This window comes from Nicotiana tomentosiformis, chromosome 3 (genome assembly GCF_000390325.3).
Source record: "Nicotiana tomentosiformis chromosome 3, ASM39032v3, whole genome shotgun sequence".
Classification (NCBI taxonomy): Eukaryota; Viridiplantae; Streptophyta; class Magnoliopsida; order Solanales; family Solanaceae; genus Nicotiana; species Nicotiana tomentosiformis.
The window spans coordinates 55,912,769-55,921,922 of record NC_090814.1 but is presented as its reverse complement, the minus strand read 5'-3'; positions in this window follow the sequence as shown (position 1 = coordinate 55,921,922).

Genomic DNA, 9,154 nt, shown 5'->3' with positions numbered 1-9,154 from the left:
TATAACTTATCTCTTTATCCTTATAAGTAGCAGTAAAACCTTTCGAGTCTATGCTAGTAAAAGGATAAACGGCGTTAATAAACGGTGTTCCAAGTATAATTGGAGGGTATAACTGGTTTTTTACCAAGAAAAAGAAGTGAGGAATACAGACTTTATTCTGACAAATACCCGTATTAGGAAGTTTATACTTTATATCTAAAGCATGTCCGGATGCAGATCTAACCATATGAGTAGTTTTTTGAAAATATTTCGTAGGTACTAAACCTTCTTGAATGCAGCTAACATCTGCTCCACTATCAATCATGACAATGTTTGTAATTGAGAAACTATTATCAATGAGAATAGTACATTTGATATACCATTTATGAGCAGTAATAATTTGCATCATTCCTAGAAACATATCATGTTTAGGATTAAAACTAATAGGTTTTTCTTCAATATTATTTTCAAAAATACCTTTGTTTTTATCATTAGATTTCTTAGCTAGAGAATTGATTTTCTCAATCTGAGTAATCCTATGATCACAAATCATTTGATTTTGTTTAAGAGATTTGATCTCTCGTTTTAGGTTTTCAACTTCAATTTTTAAATCATCGAAAGAAGAATCTCTTGCTGGAGTTGCATTTTTATTTAACAAACGGTTATTAACCTCTAGTAAAGAATAAGGCGGGGAATATTCAAATTCTTTTTCAAAAGGTTTTGCAAAACCAGAACCTGAATTAGAACTTGAACTAGCAGCCAAATTAATAATTTTTTCACGAAGTTTTTCATCAGTAACTTCTTTTAAAAGTTCTATTACAGTAATAGTTTTCATGTTTAGGTCTTGAAACTGTGATTGTAATTTATAAAATTCATCATCACAAGTACATGTATCACCTTTGCAAGTTGTACAAGTATTATCAATATTTTTATCACTATCAGATAAATCAAGCAAATCAATTTCAGCTTCGGATTCTGATTCAGAATAATAATCAGATTCCGATCCAGAAGTGTATAACAAACTATAAACCTTATCACGTAGTTCATCTTCTAGTCCTAAGGTTTTCAGCTTTTGAAGCTTACAATTTGGAGCTATATGGCCAAATTTACCACACTTATAACACTTAATGTCAGCAAGATCTCGCTTAGACCTATTTTTGGTAAATCTAGTAGACTTGCGATGTGCTTTCTTGGCTTCTCGTTCTTCTTTGGATCTATATCTAGATCTCTTTTTCCTATAAGGACTGTCTTGGTTGGGGTATCTATGATACTTATGTTTCTTTTTCCTATGAGTAGAAGTCTCGGGTAAACCGAACTGGGTGCAAAAGTCCCCTAACTGGTTTCTTTCTTTAAGGTTATCCATCTTAAGCTGTCTGGACAATCTTAATTCATTGCACAGGTTTAACCCTTCCTGTGTGCAAATTCCTATTAATTTACCATAGGTATAGTCTGCGTAAGGAATTTCTCCATAACTACCTCTTAAAACCTTTCTAACTCTTTCGGCAAATAAAGAGGGAAGGCCATCTATGAACTTAGCTTTCCAATGTTCAAACTTATTTTCTGGTAGTTCCATCACTCTACTCATAAAGGTGTCTTTATACCACCTAAACTCACTTAAAGTCTTACATCTAAGGCTATTAAGGAGAGTACGAACAGTTTCATTTTGGTTGGTAAATCTACCATTGAAGTGTTCTAATATAGTAAGAATAAGGGTATAAACGGCATCTTCTCTATTTGCTACTAGAGCCATGCCTAAGTTATCAATTCCATCCTAAGTGGCTTTGGCATTAATAACCACTGCCCTTTCATCGACAGTCAAATAATTGTCCCACCAGCCATGAAGTTGGCCAGTAAAACCTGCAACAATCATTCTGCAAATATTCCTATCTGTATTCTTCACACTTTTACAGATAGTTGTATACATAAGCATTCTATGTACTAGAATAGTTAACTGCCTATCAGTCAAACCATCAAGGTTCCATTCGTAAATTTCGGAACCACTGTAAGACGTATTAGTCTGATTCCAATCACGTTCCTCTATTAAAACATCTTGAGGAGTAGGACGATTGTAATAATAAGTCAGCATTCTAGGTTTATCAGCATAACTGCTATCTGCAAACTTACTATTCTTTTTGGGGTAACTTCTGAGTTTATTAAACTCTGACAAAACATCCTTTTTATAGTCAAAAGTAGAATCTAATTTATCAGCAAAATCATTTGATAAATCAATGGGTTTGATATTCAAACCGGATAACTTTTTATCAAGAAGTTCTTCTAAGTCACCAAAAGATTTAAATTTAAAATCCTAAATATCAGGGGGTCTTTGAATATGAGTAAGAACAATTTGAGGTTCTGATAGAGATAGTAGACTTACGCCTTAAAGATAGTATACCTCTTTAATACTGATAATTTTGAAAATCCTTTTTTCTAATGAAACGTCATCCTATTTTTCATAAAATAAGAATTTTAAATGAAGGCAGATGGATAGGCCTAAAAAGATTAAGAAAAATTAATAAAAAAATCTTTCGTGCTGAATACAATATTGAAATTTATAAAGAACTTGTTTTTATTGAACCAAGAAAACAAAGTTTAGAAGAAATTTCTGAAGTTTTAAAAACTTTAGTACAAAAATTGTATGTTTATAAAAATAGAAGATTTTATATTCTTCTGAATTTAAAAGCTATTAATACTTGTATTAGTAGAACTATCCTATTATGAATAATTCAGATAAAGTCTTGAATAATATAAACCAATCTCTGGCGGTAAGTAATATTGCCAAAATAGAAAATGATTTACAAAATTGGAGTATTCCTAGAGAATCCTATAGTACTATCTATCATACTGGTAAGTTTGATTTTATAAAAAATTATAACATCAAAACTTGTGAATCTACTATTGCCATCAATAATTCGATAGAAACAATCAAGTTATTAGATGCACAAGACATTCAACATTACAGAAAGAAATTCAATTTCCTTCACATCGGATTAGTACAAGTGGCAGTCAAACCTTTATATAGATTAGGTTTAGACACCCCTCTCTGTCTCTTACTAAGAGATGACAAACTTCTTAACTTTGATGATTCTTTGTTAGGAGTCTTACAAAGTAACTTAGCCCAAGGCCTAGTATACTTTAATTGTTATCCAAACTTTTCTGTTGACATAAATGATCAGAATGTTCTGGATACATTAACTCTTAATATAAAAATAAAAAATATGAACAGCAAAGTTAATACAAGAGAAATAGCTGTAATTTATAGAGTTTATTACAGACTAATGAAAATAACGTTAGCCCCAAAAGCTAAGATCGAAAGTAATAAAGGAGTTACTATGCTCATGGAAGCAAACCAAGAACATAGTAATACCTTCGTTCCTAGAATGATTCAATGGGATGAAATTCTTTCGAAAGACAAATGGAGTTTTAACTCCATTACCCAACCAATTTATGAACCTGAGAGTTCATACATTGAACAACTCATTCAACATCCTTCTGGAGCAATAGACTTAAAATTCCTAAGTCCAAATTCAACTAGTGAAGCTTCTTCTAGCAGAAGAATGACCTTTACTAAACCTGCTTCTAAGGATAGCAAGAGTGATGAAGAACTTATCGAAGAAATCGATACAAGACTTAAAGGAGTAGATTTTAATAAAACTATTCCTAAAGTGATTTATCAAAATAGACCCTTTATTACTACTCCAAGAAGTCCAACTACTGAGACGGTTGATCAATTAACAGTAATCCAAGCCGATGACTTTGAAATAAACTGGAAAAGTCTAGATGCTCAATGGTTACATCCCAACAATATTATCAATCGAAAGTGGTATGTAGATACTTATACTTTAGAACAAAGATTATCTTTTAAAGATAAATGGATTAAAGACCTAAAAAGAATCAAATGTGATATTGAATTCTTTAAATGGTTTGAAATAACTGGACAGATTCCAAATCAAAAGGAGTCTTTAAAAATAATTGTTAATAAATGGTATACCAAAAATAAAGGTATAATTGAAGACATTAATCCACCCTTAGAAGAAATTCTATTACCAGTCCAAAGCGAAGTAATCACAGCTTCCCCTTTTAAAAGAGAAAGTGTTCATACTGATAGTGGACCAACCAACAAAGACATTAATAAAATTATTGTGCAAAATAATTACACTAATAATTTATTACATGTTGTCTCTAATCAGTTAAAGAATACTAATAAATTAGGAATCCCCACAAGATCTATAACAACTTCTAAAATTGAAACACATCCTTTAATAAAACTTCCTGAATATTCTAAAGAGAATTTTCCAGAATTAGAAGAAAAATTCGATTTTTCAGATAAACTTCTAGAACAAATCGAAGAAAGACTTAAAACAAAATTAGTTATATCTAAACCAGAAACTACCTTAAATCAAGCTAGTACTAGCATAAATAATAAATCCATAGAACTCCAAAATTTAATTAAAAATTTAAGTTCTATTGAAAAGGATTATACTGATTTAAGAACAAAAGAAGATTTCCCTGGTAAAAAGGAAAAACTCGAGTTTCTAATACAATGCTCCAGAAAAACCTCTGAAGAAATTAGTAAAATAGAAATAGTCTCTACAATCAAATCCATTGATTCTGAAATCAACAGAATTACTAACGATCCAAGACATTCTAATAAAAAGAATTACTATGGAAGGGCATCTTTCCCAGATGTACAATTTGAAGAAGATATCTATTTAACCAGTTCTAGTCATGAAGGAACTGGAATCACATAATGGAACATAGATGGGTTGGCTGAAAGCCAAATCTACAAAAAACTACATGAAGTAGGTATTGCAGTAACTACCTATAAAATGAAAAGAGCTTCGGATAAATATGCCGCAACTTTAATAATTTCAGGATTCACTGGAATGTTAAAAAATTGGTGGGATAATTATCTTACAGAATTCAATAGAAATCAAATCCTAGGAGCTACTACAATAGCTACTATAATAAAAACTGAATCAGGAGTACAGGTTGCAGAGCAAGAAGCTAGAGAAGATGCTTCTGCAACATTAATCTACTGTATTGCTAAAAACTTCATCGGAGAACTAAAACTTTTCCAAGACAGGAGTCTAGAACTTCTTAACAATCTTAACTGTCCAAAATTAACAGATTTTAGATGGTATAAAGATATGTTTATAGAAAAGGTTATGTTTAGAGAAGACTGCGGTAGTGCTTTCTGGAAAGAAAGATTTATCAGTAGTTTACCAAGATTATTTGCCGAAAAGGTAAGGACTAAAATCAAAGATAGATTTAACGGTCAAGTCCCTTATGACAATCTCACATATGGGGATTTAATCAATTTTATTAATGTAACAGGCTTTGACTTATGTACAGACCTAAAACTTAAAAGTCTTATCAAAAAAGACAGACTCCAATCCAAAACAGAATTAGAAAGTTTCTGTCAAGACTTCGGTTTTAAAACAATTGCTGCTCCTTCTAAAAGAGCAAAACAACATAAGAAATCTTCTGAAAAAATAAAAAGACGCCATAAGCGTAAAGAGAAAAAGGAAGGAACTCCTAAGAAAAGAAGATTTAAAAGACGTTCTAAAAAAGAACATGGTGATAAGTGTTGGTCATGTGGTAAGACAGGGCATAGAGCTAATGAATGCCCAGTCACCAACAAGAAAAAGAAAAAGGTTAATACCTTAGAGCTTGATGAAAACATTAAAGAAAAGCTATTTGCTATTCTTGAACAAAATGAAAATAGCACATCATCGTCGTCATCAGATGAAAGCTATTCTGACACCGACAATGAAATGATAAACATGGCATATAGCTCAGACAGTAGCAGTAGTTCTCAAGAAGATAACTGTAACTGCACTGGGGCAATATGTGTGTGCGGACAAAATTCTATGAAAGTCCTTACTAATGACTCTAAAGAAGTATTATTTGATATTATCAATCACATAGATGATGAAGATATTAAAACAAAATACTTAAAAGAATTAAAAAAATATCATTATTAATCAGAAAGGAAATCATCATAAAATAGAACCCTTTAATATGAAAGAGGTTATGAATAGATTTTCAGTCAAAGACGATAAACCAACTATTCAACATCTCCAAACAGAATTAAAATCTGTAAAAGATGAAATAAAAATGGTTAAGCTTAGACTTGACAAAATAGAAATGGAAAATCTTACTAATGAAGTATTACAGGCAGCCAATAAAAAAGAAACCATTGGAGAATACTTCACTGATGATGATTCAAAAATTGATAAAGAATCAACTAGCGGTACGGCTGTGGCAAAAATTACTAAAGTAAGAGCCCACAGTTATCATATTCCTATTACCTTAAAGGTAAAAGATATTACGATTAATAAATTAGCATTACTAGACTCAGGTGCAGATAGAAACTGCATAATGGAAGGAATAATACCAACCAAATACTTTGAAAAAAGTACTACAAAATTATATTCCGCCACAGGAGAAAAATTAAAGATAGATTATAAACTATCAAAAGCCCACATTTGCAATGATGGAATCTGTTTTATAAATGATTTTGCGGTAACCAGGGATATAAATGAAGAAATTATCCTAGGTATACCTTTTATAACTCAGATTAAACCATTTCATGATAATTTAGAAGCTATTTGTACTACAATATTAGGGAAGGAAATAAAATTCCCTTATCTTAATTATATCTCCAAAGAGGAAAGTGACTTCCTCAAATCAAAGATTATTTTTAAAATAAACCTGCTTTCAAATCAGGTAAATTATTTAAAAAATGATATAAAAGTTCACAAAATTGAACAAACTTTAAAAACCCCGGGAATGGAAGAAAGGATAAAATCTTTTCAAGAAAAACTCGAATTGAAAGTTTGTTCAGAATTACCTGATGCCTTCTGGGAAAGAAGAAGGCATGAAGTCGAACTTCCTTATATCAATGAATTTACTGAACAAGCCATACCCACGAAGGCTAGGCCTATTCAGATGAATCATGAACTCATGGAAGTTTGTAAAAATGAAATTAACGATCTCCTTAAAAAGAAGATTATCAGACCCTCTAAATCACCTTGGAGTTGTGCAGCTTTTTATGTTAATAAAAGTGCAGAAAAGGAAAGAGGAGCTCCCAGATTAGTTATTAATTATAATCCATTAAACAAGGTTTTACAATGGATTAGGTACCCGATACCTAATAAAAGAGATTTATTAAAAAGAACTTATAAAGCAAATATTTATAGCAAATTTGATATGAAGTCAGGATTTTGGCAAATTCAAATTAGCGAAAAGGATAAATACAAAACTGCCTTTAATGTCCCCTTTGGACAATATGAATGGAACGTAATGCCTTTCGGGTTAAAAAATGCCCCATCAGAATTTCAAAACATTATGAATAACATATTCAATCCATACAGTAATATGTCAATGGTTTACATTGATGATGTTTTAATATTTTCTGAAGATATAGAATCTCATTTTAAACATTTAAATACGTTCTTTAAAATCGTAAAACATAATGGACTAGTAGTAAGTGCTAAGAAGATTAGATTGTTTCAAACAACTATCAGATTCTTAGGACATGATCTATACCAAGGCACTTACAAACCAATCTGTAGAGCCATTGAGTTCTCCTCAAAATTTCCTGATGAAATATTAGACAAAACACAATTACAAAGGTTCTTAGGAAGCCTTAATTATGTAGCATACTTCATTCCTGATATTAGGAAAATCTGTGAACCACTATACAAACATCTCAGAAAGAATCCAGTCCCATGGAGTCAAGAACAAACTGACACTGTCAAAAGAGTCAAATCTATTATTCAAAAACCTCCTTGTCTAGGCATTCCTAATCCTGAGGCATTCATGATAGTCGAAACTGACGCTTCTGATGAAGGGTACGGTGGTATTCTTAAACAAAGAGTCTCCTTAAACTCTTCAGAACAATTAGTCCGTTTCACTTCCGGAATTTGGAATTCGGCTCAGAAAAACTATAGTACAGTCAAAAAAGAGATTTTGTCTATAGTACTATGTATTACAAAGTTTCAAGACGATTTAATAAATAAAAAAATGTTATTAAGAGTAGATTGTAAGTCAGCTAAAGAGATTTTACAAAAAGATGTTAAAAACCTCATTTCAAAACAGATTTTTGCCAGATGGCAAGCACTATTATCTAGTTTTGATTTTCAAATTGAGTTTATTAAAGGTGAGGAAAATTCTTTACCAGACTTTCTAACCAGAGAATTCCTACAGGGAAAAAATGAGACCGAACCAGAAGGGTCCCTTCAGGGCCTCACCAAAGAGAGAAAATAGATATTCTGCACTAGCAGATTATTATCCCCCCTTACCCGTGAGACCACCTCTAAATATAATGGTAACCCCTCCGAGAGTTCCCACTATAAATAAACCAGCTACAATGAAAGTCCTTGTTACTATTCCAAAAATAGAAGGACCATTTCAACAAGCTTCTTCGAAAGCTTCAACAAGCCAGACTGGTAAGACACTCACCAGTTCAGATTATGAAATGAAGACCCCAGAGTCATTCGCTCAAGCAGTCAAGCCAGAGACACCATCCAAAAAGGAAGGTAAAAAATCAGTTCATCAAGAAAAAGAAACATTTGAAATAATCTCCAAAGCACCAATCAAAGTGATAGCATTGGACAAAGGATACGAAAACTTCGACAAACAAGATTTGATCAGACCTTGTTATACAAACAGGAATTATGTTGAAACAAGTGACCCTCTGAAGTCAAGAAGGTATTATGAATTTATTCTTACAGATACAGGTTTAGTCAGTTTTGAGCATACCCTCAGAGATGACAAAGACCCTGACAGTATTAAGTATTCTAGATTTACTATTCATAAAATCATGAGCCCCTTTGAATGGGGAATGGATCATTTGCACACCCCGATTGTGCTCTCTGTACAATTCAGACCTCAAACATATAATTTTAAAGATTATATGGACTCATGGTATAACTTCATGTACCTACGCCCGGGTTCTCATACATGGTTCGTAAAATACAGCGAACAAGCAGCTAAATCAGTCATACCAAGATGGTTCTATGACTGGTGGAAAATATTTGGAGGAACAGAGCAATCAATGCCCCGAAGCTTCCATATTCATTATGAGAGATTCCATAAAGAACAGGAAATCTCTACTCTACCAGACCATATCAAGATTTGCAAATATTACTTTGCAAAAAGGATTTCTTTT